The sequence below is a fragment of the Pimephales promelas genome, chromosome 10 (assembly GCF_988280905.1).
Source record: "Pimephales promelas chromosome 10, fPimPro1.hap1.1, whole genome shotgun sequence".
Taxonomy (NCBI): domain Eukaryota; kingdom Metazoa; phylum Chordata; class Actinopteri; order Cypriniformes; family Leuciscidae; genus Pimephales; species Pimephales promelas.
In genome coordinates, this window is record NC_142778.1 from 22416928 (window position 1) to 22435218 (window position 18291).

Below are 18291 nucleotides of genomic sequence, written 5' to 3' on the forward strand. Positions count from 1 at the left end.
TCAACAGAAATTGAGACTCATCAGACCAGGCAACATTTTCCCAGTCTTCAACTGTGCAATTTTGGTGAGCTCTTGCAAATTGTATTCTCCTCTGACCTCTAGCATCAACAAGGCATTTTGGCCCACAGGACTGCCGCATACTGGATGTTTTTCCCTTTTCACACCATTCTTTGTAAACCCTAGAAATGTTTACAAAGAAGGATTTTCATTGCGTGAAAATCCCAGTAACGGAGCAGATTGTGAAATACTTAAACCGGCTACTGAATGAAAAACAAAATGCCATAAATGTGCCATCAATTTCAATGTAACCCAGCCTCATTCCAATGTTAATTTCATTTATTTGTACTTTTTTTCCATTGCACAGTGTGAAATAGATGAGTTCAGTGTGGCAAAGACTCTATCAGTCTTATTAGTCACAGCTGAAGCTATTTCAGTTATAGCGAGACCACCTAGAGCGCACAACCCAAGGCTGACTTCCAACCAAAAGCAGCCAGTATTTTTCAATAATACATTTCTCTTCTTCCTTTTAGTCTATTGCCACATGCTGTGCACAAATCAACCAGTCTCAATCACGCTCAACCATTTTCTCACTATGAATGGTTAGAGTAATACGCGTACGTGCATATTACTCAAGCTAATCAGTCATCGTATGAATAAACTGCCGACATTGGAGAGAAATATGTCCTCCATCTTTTTGATACTTTTTACAGTGAATTCGAAAGGACAAAAAAGATGGATCAACAAAAGACAAATACATAATTCTCCCAAAGGCAAATGAAAGTGAAAGAACGGCTGAAAGAAAGGGGGAAAATATATCTTAAAGGGTTGTACATTCTGGGTTGTACATTTTGGTTGTACATTTATTTACTTTTATCCATGAGTTAAATAGTTATTTTAGCCTCACTCCAAGTGCAGTGTATACTCTCACAAAGTGAAAACACAACAGTTACTGTATAGTACTTTTAGCACCAGTTCCTTATACCATTTTCATTCAATCTCATTCAAAAGAGTCAAACTTAATTCACAAGTCCTGAGTGACCAATGACCATGTTGTGTTCCTTTTTTGGGCACATTATGGCAGTGGATCATCAGATTTAGGTCTGCAAGGACACTTTACATGAGGTTAGATTAATCATTTATGATGATTAATCTAATCTAATAATTTACACATTTGCTTTAGGGAGACGAGACTGTCTTACAGCTGTGTGACACCTCATAATTAATTTGTCCGAATTAATTTGTCTGTTTCTGCATGCATGTGACACTGGAGAGAAACAGAGCAAAGTTTGGTGACTCATCAGTTCTGTAACTGCATTATTCAAAGAACGAGCTTATCAGCCTAGGTAGGGTACAACTTTAATGTGATCAAAATTTCATGTGCCCATTTAGTATTCCCGACCTCTAAAACGCTTACACACTTACACACTTTACAGCATATCTGAAACCTGTTGGCCCAAAAGCATTGCATTGCATAATACAATTTCAAAACATGTGGCATCTGCAAACAAATGATGCTAGACTCTTCTCAGAACTACTTTAATTTTCTGAGTCATGTTTGCAACACTTTTGCCCATCTGGTTAGCCATCTGGCACCTTCAATACCCTGTTCACTCTGACAACAACTTGCAGACACAAATCAACCAGACGTCATTAATTTTCAATGAGAGTCTGTGTTTTCCAGTGACATGAGAGAGACAACGACAGTTATCAACACAATGCTGGCATGTCTAACAGCTCCACAAAGTTGAGAAAAGTTTAACTCCATGCAAATGAGCAGCAACATGATGCATCAAGCTCACATGATTTGAATATTAATAATACTATGAGTGATTTGACTGTTCTGTATGATGTCTGTGCTCACATACAGAAATACAAACAGGAATCAGTTTGATTTCTCGCATTGCAAATAATTTTTCTTGCATTGTAATTTATAAACAAAAGCAGCATCCGAATATACATATTTAACCACTTTAATAGTAGGCAAAAACAGTATGTAAAAAAAGAGATTTATGTCTGAATTCACAGTAGTCCACAGAGATTCAGAAATGTGTGCATCCAGTGGACACTTTACTAATTCATTTGGTCATGGGAGAGGAAATGGTAGTGAACTGAGAGTGTAAGTTACATGACAATGAGAATATGACAAATATAGTCCAGATTACATTCAATTTATGCACATTTGCATTTTATAGAAAATGTTGCGGAGTAAGTACTTATTCAAAAGAAGTACATACCTTCTTTCCCTTTGCTGATTCTGAGAATTTGAAGATGAGCAAGAAGTCTTCTAAGGACCCCTAAATTTGTGCCAGGCTGCGGCCCAGTCTTTCCATTCATCAAAGATCCTCTGACTCAAACTGGTTCTCTCACATCAAGACAACTTCAGCACAGATCAACCGGAACCTCAACGAATTGCATCAGGAGTCATTTCTATTCAAATGGGCGAAACATGCAAGTATCAAACTTGGTGTCATTATTTGATTAAGAATCCCCTACCCCTTTTAAAGAAAGGTAAACTAAGGTGGTATGTTCAAGGCTTTTGATCTGCTTAATTTAAAACAATGCTTATAACTTCTTGCTTTCCTGTATTATTTTTATTATTATTATCATTATTACATATAACCAGACAAAGTAGTTAATTAATTAACTACTGCTATTTTAAGTTAATTAACCGATCTACATAAAATAATAAGTAGTTATTTTAATATGTATATATATATATATATATATAGAGAGAGAGAGAGAGAGAGAGAGAGAGAGAGAGAGAGAGAGAGAGAGAGAGAGAGAGAGAGAGAGAGAGAGAGAGAGTAGTTATAGAGAATTATGATTTCCTTTTGAGCTCATTTGCTCGGGGCATAAGAAAGCACAAGCTTTCTAAACAAGGAATATAACAGTCGCACGTTGATGTGCGTCAACGAAAACAACCCACATGCCACACGTGGTGTCCTACTAGACATAATTTGGAAAGTACAATGAATATAAATGTCACACAATATAATTATGGCAAAATATCAAGAAGTATCACACTAATGAAATAAAGAAATTAAAATTGTTATGCTCATGAATACACTCTGCATGAGGCTGATTGAAAGCACTTCATTATCCATTTCCATTAGCGGACTGATTGTATTTCCATGTATAAATCTGATTGTCACAGTAAGACTAAGGCCAGTCTGTAGGTGTGCGTTTGTCTTGGTAGTCAGTTATGAACTGATAGATCTTCAGTTCATTCTCTGCAAAGTGTCAGTCTGACCTGTAAAGACCATGCTTAATCTTACAACAAACACTACCAGAGAAAAATATTTGCTCAAAAGGCAGCTATTTAGGTAGACAACAAGACAACATAAGAACCCTAATAGAACTCTAGGCGTTTGGTTAAACGATTATGCAGTTTGTTTTTTACGAGCCACCATAGTGTGTTGTCTCATCCAGTCAGAATGCCCGGTGACCTGGTTCACTTATATCTGGTCTGTATTGACTGGCAGTTCTCTAATATTTGGATTAAATGCGGTAATTTACATTCCATTTGATCATTTACTCACATTTACTCATACCAACAAATACAAACTTTCTGCAAGAATCTCATGTCATGTGACTAAGTTGGAATACTTTACATTGGCAGAACTGATGAGGAGTGCACTAGAGACTCGACCAAAAATGTAAGGTGGAGGTGAATTAAAGAAATCACACTCTAAAAAAAAAAAAAAAAAAAAAAAAAAAAAAATTGTAGGATTTACAAGAATTTTCTAGTAAATTATTATAAAAGATTACAAAGAAACAACAAGTAACACATTGAATTAAAACTTAATTAGGACGACTGAAATATTATAAATATTATTTTCTTGCAAATTGTTTTCCAATACTTTGTGGTTTTTTTACAGTTTAAAAGGCACACTATGCAGGAATTCCGTTTTTGTCAAACAGTGACCCCTAGAGTCGCTGTGGAGTATGTGTATTTAATGTTACTGTCGTAAATACCACTCACACAGAGTGTCTCTGCCATAGGCTGGTCTCTGCACTCACGGCCTGATACCCCTTTTAAGCTGTTATATGAATGTAATATTAATTTAATTGTCGGAGGCGCTACTCTCAAAATTGCATTGCTGTTTTTTCTAGCGCCCTAGCTATTGAAAAAGTGAGGCGCTGGAGAGCACAATTCGTTTAAATGCAAAATACGTTAAAATTGGGCCTAGTCTACTGTTAATATGAAGGAATTTTCCCAATTGATTTCACAGATGTTTTTCCTGCATTTTGAATTACGCATTGCATTGTGTGTTTTTTTGGGTTAAATTGTATGTAAAATTATTTCTGCCAGAAAATAACCTGTAACATTTCCTCTTTTCTACAGATTTTTTTCTGTTACATTGCACAATTGGCATCCACATGACCTGGATGAGCTAGAAAAATACTGCTTTTAATACTCATTATTTGAGCTTCCCTGTTGAGCTTCCTAAAAATAATAACGCAAACTGGTTTGAAGATCATCTTTTTGTTACTAAGCATCCTGGGATTGCAATGCTGTCTAGATATGCAGCTCAATTTGGTAATTACAGACCAAAGAGCAATAGAAAGAAAAAGTAAGAAAGCGGACATAACAAAAATAATTAAACCAAACTAAAAATCAGAGTAATTCATGGGCAAAACAACACTGCAGATGTGATTCATCAGAATGTGATGCATTGCTGAACTGACATATATATATAAAAAAAAATACAAGACTTGTTTTACTTTAAACAACAAGGAGAAATAGGGCAGTTTCATGTTACTTACCATTACAGAACCCAAGCAAACAGCAGACAGGCCTGCTGGTCTGGTCACCATAGAGATCTAAGTGTATTTGAAAATAGTAGAGAGACAGAGAAAGAGAGCTGAGCCATAAAAGAGCCATGAAACTCCATTCACCCATCTCTCTCTCTCTCTCTCTCTCTCTCTCTCTCTCTCTCTCTCTCTCTCTCTCTCTCTCTCTCTCTCTCTCTCTCTCGCTCTCTCTCGCTCTCTCTCGCTCGCTCTCTCTCCCTCTCTCTCTCTCTCTCTCTCTCTCTCTCTCTCTCTCTCTCTCTCTCTCTCTCTCTCTCCATCTCTTTATCTCTGACTTGGAACCAAATCCAGAGGGGGACGAGGTTGGGTGGAGACAGGAGGTCCCAGTAGTTTGATATGTTACCATGGAAACAGGGGAAGAACCAAACACAGAGTAAAGTGAAGAGAATAAAAGGAATAAAAAAGACCTTAGATATCTAAGGAGGGAATGTCAGACGGTGCACAGACCACTAGCGGCACCAGGATTTTGATTGTAGATGGGCGTCCAGAAAACTGGAAGGGCCAGTAAAAATAAGCCACAAAAAAAGAAAAAAAACAGGTTCCCCTTTATCTTTGTTTCAGTGCTTTTCTGCGGCACAAACAAGCTGCTTTGTTTTGCATTTCATATTAGCTAATAGCTACCGTCTGTCTGTCTCATTGAGCTTGCTTGAAAAGCTTGCATGCCAACGTCATTCATTTCATTGGATCACTTGCTGGTGACGATGCAGCCTGTGAGCATGCTTAATGATGCGTTCACGTGCTATGGTAATTATGGTAAATACCAAAAGCCGACGTGGAAAATGCACATGAACACCCCCTCATGTGGTATTTTCCACTGGGGAGCTCGTAGAATATTTTGATGCACGAGTTGCCGAGATGATATAACCTTTCAACTTTTCAAAATGGCGGAGAGCAACGCAAGAGTACTATTCATGATCTAGAAAATACAGCATATTATTTACCATTTGAGTTTTGATAAATAATTTTCTTGCTTTAGCAGATGACTGAAGCAATCTGAAATAGTTTTAGCTAAATAACAGGTCTCGATCTCCATCTTTTTACCACATTACGACAACAAAAGCACTTGAAAGCAACACACGGTAAATACCAGTTCACAAGTGGAAAATATCATATTTTTGCATAGCACGTAAACCCACCATAAGAGTCCACACGTGGGGTAGAAGATGCTGACTGGCTAAGAACCTTTCACTCAAAGCTTTCCTCGGGCTGTCTTTCATGCTCTTTCCTCGGGCTATCAATCACCTGGGTCAAAATGGTCGGTCTCGGACCTAAAACAACATGTTAAGAAATACAAAGGAAATACATATGGCCACTTTGATTTATCAAATATTAATACCAAATTATTTGGTGTATTCTGGGTTGAGTTGAGTATAAGAAAAGTATTTAACAGCATTCATTGCAACAATCTAGAACTCAGCCTGATTTGGTGTAAAACTAATAGAAAACCAGGAACTGCTTGCATAGGCTGGGTTGATAGTTAAGACTCCCTAATTATTATGCAAGGACAAACAAACAAACAAACAATAAATAAATAAAAAAAAACTGAAAAAAATAATAATAATTAAATACATTAATATTTTTGTACCATGCTAATACACTGTAAATTGTTATGTTGACTGAAAAAGTCAGCATATCCATTGCCTTTAAATTATTAAAGGCACAATATGTATTTTTTCTGCTTTAAAAATAGCAACAAAAAATAACCGTATCTATGTTATATATTTCTATTAGATATGTTCTTGAATTATTCTTACTCTATTTACTCTAACACAAAGGGGATCACCGGACTTCCGCCAATAAAATCAAAAAAAAAAAAAAAACGTCAAAGAAGAAAAAAGTAGTAGCTAGTATCATTTTGCAACTGGACCAAACTTTACCTAGACTATTATATGTAATATTTATATTAGTCTGTATTAGTTATGAACCACAATTACGCTTTGCCTGCACGTTCTGCTGTTGGAGCCAGCTCAAAGCGCAGACGTTAGGGTGACCAACAGTCCTGACATGTCCTGTTTTCACGTTCTGCCCTGGCTGTTTTTTATAAAGTGATGAAAATGTCCTGGTTTTCAAAGCAACTGCTGGCCGAGTGTCCTGGTTTTTGGTAATCAAAAATATGGTCACCCTAGCAAACGTACGGGTAAAAAATATGACCAGAGAAGGGTTTGGGGCAGGAGAAGAAGCATGACACGGGTAACAGTGGGGTTTCTTGGAGATCCATTTAAATTCCATGATATATGGAATATGGTAATCTATATGATACCATTATTGTACTACTAATGTACATAGGATGGGTTTGACACAACATGGTAGATTTATCGTAATAAATCTAAACATTAAAGAGCACCTATCATGGATTTTTGAAAATGACTGTTCATGTGGTGTGGAATATAGCTCTAAGGGAATGAAAACATCCTGCAAAGATTTATATCTGAAAGTGCACCGTATATAAAGTTAATGTCTTTCAAAAGTGAGAGTCGACTCTGAGTCTATGAAATGAATTGTTTTTGAAACGAGTCATTAGCTGTTACATTGTGACGTAGAGAGGTCATTGGCCGCTCCCAACAACTGCGCGCGCAGACGGAAGTGTAAACTTGAAGTGACGTCTAGAACACATTCAAATACTTCAGCTGAATCGCATCATGTCGAGAAGACGCTGTGTTCTACATTGCAAAGACAGTTCAGCCACTTGTTTCCATTGTCCAGGGACGAGCATGTGAAGAATCAGTGGTCAGAGTTCATATTAGCAACGATACCACAACAGTATAGCCCGAACCTTGTGTTCTCATCATTTTAATGACGAATCATTCGCAAGCCGGTTGTTCCTGAAGGAGGGCTCAGTATCCAGTGTATATGGATCAGGTTCGTCCTCCGAAGAATCACAATCTGTAAGTTATTAATAATGTTTGCTGTTATGTTTTCTGTAGCATGCACAATATAGTTATATTGTGTTGTGTGTGTTGTGTACACTCCGCGCAGCTTCTAAGTGGGGTAAAGTTAGTTTTGTTTTTGATATTCCCCAGACATTCATTAAAAAATGGCAATTACCTCCGAAACGACTTAGCCAAATATGACTTCGCTCTATATAATAAGCTCTGCCCCTCAAAAGCCGCCGCAATGTGAGTTTCGCCGGGAAAGCTTGTTCTTGACGGAGATGCGAGTAAGGGACCGTGTGGAAAGTGCACTTTTTCTGACCCGTTTGTTCAAACACTATATACAATTTTCAACACTTGACAAGCTATAATCATGGTTATGGGCGTTCCATTGCCGACAGTCTCTGCCTACGGTTTACCAATAACAACTGACTGGGTCATTTGACCAATCGCCGCAGATTTGCATCACTCAAAGGAGGTGTTTGGGAAAATGAATCGTTGAACGAATCATTTGGGAGTCGTTGAGCAAATCAGTTAAAAATAAATGCATATTATAAGACAAATAAAGTGTTTTTATCCTTGCATGCACTTTAAACTGTTTTCCTAAAACAAAAATAGGAACATTTCAAATGCTATGATAGGGGCTTTTTAAGGCAGTGATCATGGATCCTGCAAGAGCTGCACTGACACGCATGAAAGGGTGTTTAAACAAGAGAATGACAAACCACAGTCACAAGGTGCTCTTGATTGCCTGCTGCCTATTTGGTGAGAACACTTTTAGCCTAAAAGTATGCATAAATTTGTAAGTTTTAACGCTTGATGATTAACATGATGCATAAGCAATCCGATTTCAGAGCAGTTATAATGCATTATTTGTATAAAAATGCTAACTAGTGTATCAGTACTGTTTTCTGCAGACTCCTGAGCACCTCACTTATTTCAATAAGTATAAAGAACAGTTCAATTGCAAGGTTACGGATGGAAGAGTAACCGCCACACTCACTTCATTAGAGGATTTCACAAGGCATTAGCTGTTTAATGGTTGTTATTTCCCACTTTTGATTGGAAAACAGATTTGTCTTTCTCACACTGAATAAAAACAGTTGATAAATGCCAAATTGGCCTTATTTACTTTCTCAATGCACATATACCTGTTGTGAATAGTTCATTGGTTAATGTTATTCCAATATATATATATATATATATATATATATATGTTATAATAATAAAAAAATATTGCTGCTGAAACAGCTTTCGTTTTTTTTGTTTGTTTGTTTGTTTCATTGACAGCACAGGCTATTGGATTATGTTCACAATAACACCATGAATTACGGAAAATGTAATTAAGGCTATTTTGATAAGATATTTTATTATATGTAATGCCCAATTGTCACAATCCAATCAATTTGCAGACGGTTAATCAATTTAACCATTTCACCAACCAATTCAAGCCCTACCCCATATTTGTCTCATTGAACTGCTGTCTTGCTATCTTGCTACAATGGGAAATGCGTGACACGTTTAAAGAGTTGTGCATGCCAATTCAAGTTGACTTTAAATGCAAATCTGTGTGGTTTTGTTCAAAGTTATTGGCAAAAAAATCTCAGAGCATCTCTTTCAGACTGGCACGTGACGTCTCCAAATGATGTCATCTCTGATAAACTGGTCATCTCTAGGGACAACGAAACAGACAGTGAGACAGAGATAAAAAAGGGAATAAGGGGCCAAACGGGAACATGGTCTCTAAAAGATAAAAGAGATGTTTTTTGTGGTTTGTTTTTCATCATAGCAGTCCAAAGAGCCTAGAGCCTTTTATTACAGTATGAAAATCTTGTCTTTATTTTTAATAGCAAATTGGTGCACACGCAGGGAAAATTACTTCTCAACTGTGAAAAACGTACAGTTCATTCACTTCCACAGTGATGGGAAATTATTATAAAAGCAGCATTTTAGTGATTCTCTTATTAAATGATTACCGTTTCAGCATAATTACATTTTAACATAAAAAGCACAAATGTTTTGATTCAACTCATCACAGCACGCTTGCGGTATTGCCATTACAGCCAATAAACGACTCTATTTCAATGTGTTAGCAGGTTGCCATGGTAACCTCATATCAAGTATTTCCCAGATGCTGCCAAGAGCTTCCTCTTCTTTTTGTGTCTTTTCTTTTTATGTTCGCCACGAGAGCCGAAGCACTATTCTCTCATTACAAGGACACTTTGCTTGCAGCTTCTTCCAAAACAGGTCATTCTCCTTATCAGCAAAGAGACACTTCGTTTCCTGCCGTCAGGTAAAAGCAAACGATCTGAGGGAGCCGCGAGTATGTCGAGAGCGAAGGCGAAAACGAGAATGTATACAGCCGAGTCTGAGCGGTCATTAAGAATTTAGGTGGCGTTGAGCAGGCTTGTGGAGGTCTATAAAAGATGCAAAGAGAAGCAGCAGCTCGGAGCTCATTACTCCAGCTGATCAGATTTCCTGTACTGGTTTGTTCACGATGCCACAAGGCTCACAGCAGGACGGCCCAACAAGATTTAGATAAGACAAAACCTGGGCGTACATTCACAAAAGGATCACTCACATTCTGTTCTTCATTTAATTTGCACTTTTTAAGCACTGGTTGGATCCTACTGGATTTGGAATAAAATACACATTTTCCTCATTTGAACTGAGAAAGAACTATGCATTGTATTTTCTGATCATCTGACCTCTGCCTAAACAAGTAAACGATTAGCCAGTCAAATCAGTATTTTTGTCCCGTTGTTTAGTCTAGGTAAATAAACATCCTTGAAACAAGGCAAACTTACATGTGAAGCAAAAGTCGTTAAAAGAACATCTTACAGTTTTTCTCAGTCGCTTTGGTAAATTTCTCGAATCCTCCTTGAAATTTGCCTCTCTCAAAAATAATCTGTGTCAATGAACATGTCAGCGCCATCAGAATGACAAGTCCTTGCGTCATTGTGTACAGATAAGACGGTCAAATTGCTTAGTCATGTAGTCAATGTAACAGTGAGTGTACTGTGGAGGGATGTTTTGATGTAAACTATGGCTAAAGTTTTGATGACAATTATTGTAAATTGTAAGTTAAGCACCTTAGTGTATTTGGGAATTTGATTGCAATTTAAGGTATCAACTCAAGCTTTTTACTCAAGTAAAAGTTTAAAAGTACTTGTTTCAAAACAAGTATAAAAGTAAAAGAATTGAAGGGGAAAAATGCCATTAAGGACAAACCTTAGGCCGCGCCACAGGGGCCTAGTGCACTACCACCTCCTCAAAAAAGTGAGTACAGAGACATCTTTGCGTGAATTACAACAGTACAAGTACTCCACGGCGACTCTAGGGGTCACAGATTGACGAAAACGGAAATCTTCCTAAGTGCTGCTTTAAAGAACCATATATGTGTACTACTGAGCATTAATATGCGTTTCATGGAGCAAAAGATATGATGACTAGTTGCCTATAAGTATTGTAATAGTGCAAAAATTTAGAGGCATAATCATTATTGGAATATAAATGTACATAAGCTTAGCTGCAAATCTGTGAGGGCAACGGACAAGAAATTGGTGTAGCCAGGGCAGGCTTAATAACAAATACCCTTGTATGGTTGTCTATTATACACTAAATATTAGTGCTGTCAAAATAAATGATTAATCCAATGGATTAATCAAAAAATAAAAAAATAACACGTAATCCTGATTGATACCTTCCTGATTTATACCTTCCTGGTATGTACTATGCTCAATTATATAGCATTCAAGTTTTGAAGTTTTATAGCTCTCAAGTTTTGAAGTTTTTTCTTTGGTTGTTTGCGTTAAATCTTACCCAGATGCAATGGTTTCTGATTGGCTATTGTCTAGCCCCTTTCTTTCTTTTTTATTGGCTGATGATAAGTTGCAGGCTCGACTGCAGAACTCCAGGAGAGACACGCTTGATTCCTGCTGGTTCTATCTGCCGGTATAATGACGGACAGATAGAACGATAGATCTATATAATGACAGACAGATAGAACGATAGATCTATATAATGACGGACAGATAGAACGATAGATCTATATAATGACAGACAGATAGAACGATAGATCTATATAATGACAGACAGATAGAACGATAGATCTATATAATGACAGACAGATAGAACGATAGATCTATATAATGACGGACAGATAGAACGATAGATCTATATAATGACAGACAGATAGAACGATAGATCTATATAATGACGGACAGATAGAACGATAGATCTATATAATGACGGACAGATAGAACGATAGATCTATATAATGACGGACAGATAGAACGATAGATCTATATAATGACAGACAGATAGAACGATAGATCTATATAATGACGGACAGATAGAACGATAGATCTATATAATGACGGACAGATAGAACGATAGATCTATATAATGACAGACAGATAGAACGATAGATCTATATAATGACGGACAGATAGAACGATAGATCTATGTAATGACGGACAGATAGAACGATAGATCTATGTAATGACGGACAGATAGAACGATAGATCTATGTAATGACGGACAGATAGAACGATAGATCTATGTAATGACGGACAGATAGAACGATAGATCTATGTAATGACGGACAGATAGAACGATAGATCTATGTAATGACGGACAGGTAGAACGATAGATCTATGTAATGACAGACAGATAGAACGATAGATCTATGTAATGACGGACAGATAGACTGACGGACGGACGAACTGACTGACTGACAGACAGAACAACAGAATGAATGGCAAAACAAATGACAGATAGAATAGATAAAATGGCAGATAGAATAGATAAAATGGCCGATAGAATGATAGAACATCAGATAAATAGAATGACAGGTGAATAACAGATAGAATGGATGACAGATAGAATGAACGACAGAAAGACGGATGGTATTAGAAGACAGACAGACAGAAGATGGAAAATGGATGGAACGGACGGACAGATAGATATTAGCCAGACAGACAAATAGACAGGCAGAAACACAGATAGTTAGATATTAGACAGACATATAAGATAGAAATATAGATAGACAGATAGATATTAGATGACAGACAGACAGTTAACTGAACTGTCCATCAGCAGCAAAGCATGAAAGTATGTAAAAAGATGCTGTAACTTCTCAGGTCATTGCAATATCAAAAGCCCTATTATAGTATTTTAACATACTGTTTCTGATTGAATGTCCTGCACAACTATTTATTTAGCTGTAGACAAGGGTGATGAGAGTCAAGCATTTATAGTAAGGAAATATCTTGGCTGCTAATAGCCGCTGTCACATTGAAAGTCTGCGGCATTAGCTTAATGAAAGTACACAGTGGTGCAGGGTTGTCCATACCCAACTGAGAAATGCCTTCGGTGGCTACTCTCTTTTAATCTGTGTCACTGATCCCCATACAATCCATCCTATCCCTCTGGACATGCCAAAGTGTGACTAGCTGATCAAATTAATTAGCTGGCCGTACACACAGCATTAGCCAGCCGTACACCAAAGCACCCTCTTATTAAGCTGAACAGAACTGCAGCTCAGAAAAAGCAGCACTGAAGGGTACACACCAGCTCTGAATGGTGCTCACATGGGGGTGACGTTTATTTAACAACAACACAGTGGAGCGAGGACCTAGTTAGCGCAGTGTAAACAAAAGTTAGCATTCATTTAGCAGCCGTTCACTCACAAGAGATAAAAGAGGGGATCGGGGCAGGGCTGGGGTGATTATGATTATGATTCATTTGAGATGGATGCAAAGTTATTGCATTCTCAGAACTTTCTGAAAGGGAAAAAAAGGACCAGTAAAAAGACAGACTGCGCAAACAGCCTTTGCTAAAGCTTCTGGCAGCTTTCATTGGAACAGGCTGGAAGGTGACGCGCTGAGTAAAGAGCAGTTTGGCGTGAATAAATGCTCAGAGTAAGAAGAGAGAGGAAGGCTAATGGGAAGCAGAGTATTTGCTCTAGTTTGAATGAACATTAACCAGGTGAGATGATGAGCCTTTCGGGTATCAATTACTTGCCCTAATAAGGGAAATTAAGAGATTTGTTCATTGGAATATATAGAGAGGAGATGAAATTAGTTAGGAAGGGCAGAAAACTCTCGGATTCAGTGGCCAAGAGTTGTGTCGCACAGTAAAGAACTTATCTGAAGCACCAGAGAGGAGCAGCAACTGGCTGTGGTTGAGACGGAAATATTCTGTCTGGCTGTGTACAGGCCGCAACGCTATACGGTTTGGTAGAATTCTTGCAGACTGATCTCATGAAATGGCGTATGTATGACACGCCAATTCGTATTTCCATTTTTGGCATGCTATCAACACGCATAATCACTTTTCAGCGTTTATAAACGCCGTCGACTTACATTATTGTATATATAAATATATGAACTACCCCAACCCTGTCCCTAAACCTACCCGTCACTGGGGTTAATAACATTTATGAGTCTTCCCCTACCATCCTAGAAAAAAATAAAATATCGCTCCCCATATGTAGATCTACATTTCGCTCAGACATTTAACGGCGTGTACATACACGCGGAATCACTCGGACATTTAACGACGTAGACATGCACGCAAAAGATGATGGTTTGTTTCGGCGTTGACACAAGCGGATAGCTCAAAATGCGTATAGATAACATGCCACTTGACTTGAAAGTGTTTACACAAAGTCATGATGCCATGTTGATTCTTGAAAAACTCGAAGAGTCTGTTGGTTTAGTAAGCCATACGGAACCGTTGCCACTGAACTTATTTTAACAAAGACAGTGGGGCTCGACAGCCTTAGTCAAACAGGTTGGCGCGGTTGGGTTGCGGAGACATTGTGAGATTGTGGTTAGGTCAGCAGAAATAGGGATGTCAGCAGCAATAGGGATGTATTGGAGTCATTGGAGTCACTTCACCATATCGAAAGAAGTGTAAATGGATGGAGAATTATAGGTTACTGTAAAGCTACGTCTTAGTTTTGATTATCTTGGCGAAGGCCGAGTCCAAATCAGCATGAAGCTTTAATATTAGGTTTAATCATTAGAAAACCATCTGAATGACATCATACATTAGAACAAAATATTGCTTGTTATGTTTGCTTTTTTGCATCTTTATTTGCTATTTGCCAAGTATATGTTTATAAAAGTTGTTCTTGGACTAATTTTTCTTATCAAGAACGTTGTTATTGTTATTGATATTACAAAAAAGTTTCTTCTGATCAATATTGGTTGGCTGTTTTTTTTTTTCTTTTTTTTTTTTTAAAGGACCAGTAGTAAAAAGTTAAAGGCCCCCTGAAATCAAAATTGAAGTTTTTAGCTTTTAGCATGAATATTTTCAGCCTTAAGGTTATGAATAAGTTGGTGTGTTCCAAAAACAATGACAAAATTAGCATTTAGGAGATATAAACATTCAAAACTTACAGTTCACACTTCCGCTAAAATGGATCACGGATTGTTATGACATCACCGTGGACTTCAGCTTCTCATCACATCTTTCCAATCAAATGCTCTCTAGAATCTAAAACGTCCTTTAACTTAAAAATCTCGTATGACATCAAGCTGTAAAATACTTATTGATTCTAATTTGTGCTGTCCATATACTTTATAGACACTTCAAATCTAATGACATTTTAAAGATATGGAGACATTATTTTGACCATTAAGACTTGGAAGTTAAAAAGAAACTAAACAACAACAACAAAAACAATACAATGTAAAAATGTATAACACCCGAAAGAGTTATATTTCCAGATCAATTATTTTTGACAGTCTAAGTGCAATGAACCTGTGAGATGTTTATTGGTAAGGTTTAATGAAGCACGCTGTTGGTGGCTGGTGTTTAATGACTTGGGGCCTCATTAACAGCTGCAATGCATTGTGGAGCCATGCTTCTGGTAACTGATGTTGCTGGATACGACTTTAAACTCTGACTCTAGCCATGTTCGGTTCAGCAAGCTCTTCAGCAGGCTTTTGAGTCAGCAGACACCAATAAAACAGCTTGTGAATAAACGTGTCACCTAACATTAAGCTAGAAAAAAATTACTCTACGGAACATCATATCACTCCATATGTCACTCCATACAATATGTAACCTGATATTGATGATTATTTATTATTTGCGTGCTTATATATATATATATATATATATATTATCATGTATGTTTAAAATTAATGCTTTAATAAATCTAATTATGCCATATAAAGTAAAAAAAAAAAAACTTTATAAAGTTTAAAAATTGAGTTTAATGGTTTAAAGAAAAATCTTTAAATTTGAAAGCTGAGAGTTTCCATTTTGAGTCCCTATAAAACATTCTATTCAGCCCTTTTACCTCACAAGATGGCTTTGATTTAATCATAGGAACTTAAATTAACAGTTTAAATTTAAAATTATACTGTATGTTTAAAAATATATATATTTTATTTGATTGAAATGCATGTCACACGACCAGATATGGCACTGCATCCAGAACTAGCATTATCTGTGGAAAATGAGAAAAAGAGATTTGGCATCTACTGATTTCACATCTTGAAAATTGAGCAAGCCAAATGAAAAGGCATTAAGTGTTCCCTCAACTTATTTCTCTCTCTCTTTCTCAGCACATGTCATGTGGCCAGTGTTTGGATATCTACTGAGCCAAGGAAGCAGAAGTCTTGTCTCTGAACACAAGCAGCAGCAGGACAGTGTTTGGCATCGTCTGTCTCTCGCTCTGCCCTGCAGGTCACAACAGACACATGGAGCAAGAATGAGGGCAGAGAGAGAGAGAGAGAGAGAGAGAGAGAGAGAGAGAGAAGCCTACCAGACAAACAGAGTGAGATGAGATTTAATGGAGGTGCATAATGTCTACAGAGACACAGAGAGAGGGAGACAGATAAATGAAAGAGAGGAAAACCAATCAATGAGAAAATGGTACTTGAATTTTTTTTTTTCCTGGACAGAGACAAGAAAGTAAAGGGGAGGGGAAAAAATAAGAAAGAAAAGGGAAAGACCAAGGCCATGTTCACACAGCAATGATGCCTTATAAGAACTTGTGCGTGCATTTAAATATCTTGGCTATCTATCTATCTATCTATCTATCTATCTATCTATCTATCTATCTATCTATCTATCTATCTATCTATCTATCTATCTATCTATCTATCTATCTATCTATCTATCTATCTATCTATCTATCTATCTATCTATCTATCTATGCAGTGATTTTTTTAAATGAGGAGTCAAAGTCATCACATTTTTTTATATTTATCAATTTATGTCCCTATTACACTTAATTTTACTGGTTAAATAAACATAAAAAGAGACCAAATACAATTCTATTTTGTATTTTTACACTAACTATGTAATGTTCATTTATTAAAATGAAATATAATTTTCATCAAGTTAGTGTTTTAATGCATTTTTACATGTATTCCAGAATGATAACTAAAGGCAGTAATAATTTAAACAATATATATTATTTGTGAACTAATGTTGAGCTTTTCTTTGTAACAGTCAACTTATTTTCAGCAGTCATCAAGCTTGTAAACGTTATAGTCAGTCACAGACACTAAAATGTATCTTTAACCCTCTGGGGTCTATGGTGTTTTTGGGGTCCTTGAGATATTTTGAAATGCACTGACATTTGTGCTTTTTTCAGTTTCTTAAAACATATTAATGGCTGTTGTCACCTAGAGTTTTTGCTTTAAAATGATCTTAAAATTATCCTGCCTAATTATTCACATAAAACAAGATTGTTTTAAATTGTGAAAAACAGTTGGTTTTTTTTTTTTTTTGGAAAAGCAAAATGCGAATGGGCGTGAACGGCCCAACCCCCTCATGAATAATTACACCTGAGAAGACAAAGACCCGCATAATGAGCCTTTCATTCAGGTGTGTCACACAAGAAAGAATGCAAGGACTATATATAAATATATATATGCTGATATACTGAGATGAAAATCGGTAACACTTTAGAATACGGTTCCTTCGTTAATGAATAACTACACAAGAACCAATGAGTAACACAATATGAACAATATATTAACTATTATCAACTAACAAGAAACTCTGATTAACAAACTAGTAAGTAATAGCACACAGATGAAAGTGTTAGTTCACTATTAACTAATCAATACTATTTTTTTAATACTTCCCAGAGAACTACTGAAAAAGTTTATTAACAATCTAGTAACTACTATTAACTAAAAAGAAAATCTGATTATGAATTAGTAAGTAATAGTGCGCAGATGGAAGTGTTACTACATACTTATGTGGGAATTACTAATTATTTGGATACGTATTATAAAGAGAATACCATGGGAACTAACTAGTAATGACTCAAGTGCCACTACATGTGATCTAGTCATATTTGTGCAACTAAACACTCAAGTCATTTCAAGCGTTTGAGATTTTTGATGAACTTTAGTATACTTTTAGAAAATTTCTTTAGTAACTATTGAGGCATTACTAGTTAGTTCCCATGGTCTTCACTTTATAATATGGATCCAAATATTTCGTAATTCCCACATAAGTATGTAGTAAAACTTTCATCTGTGCACTATTACTTACTAGTTTGTTAGAGTTTTTTTTAGGTAATGGTAGTTACTAGATTATTAATAAACTGTTTCAGTAGTTCTCTGGG

At 36.6% G+C, this 18291-nt stretch overlaps 1 protein-coding gene across 1 annotated transcript in view; it reads right to left on the reverse strand.

The window, feature by feature from the left end:
• The window catches only part of shank3a (SH3 and multiple ankyrin repeat domains 3a), a 325227-nt gene that overhangs the window by 294682 nt on the left and 12254 nt on the right, over positions 1 to 18291 (reverse strand). Inside the window, exon 2 of the mRNA XM_089135496.1 lies at positions 2235 to 2427. The gene's annotated coding sequence lies outside the window, so the exon portion shown is untranslated. The remainder of the gene's footprint in view (positions 1 to 2234; positions 2428 to 18291) is intronic.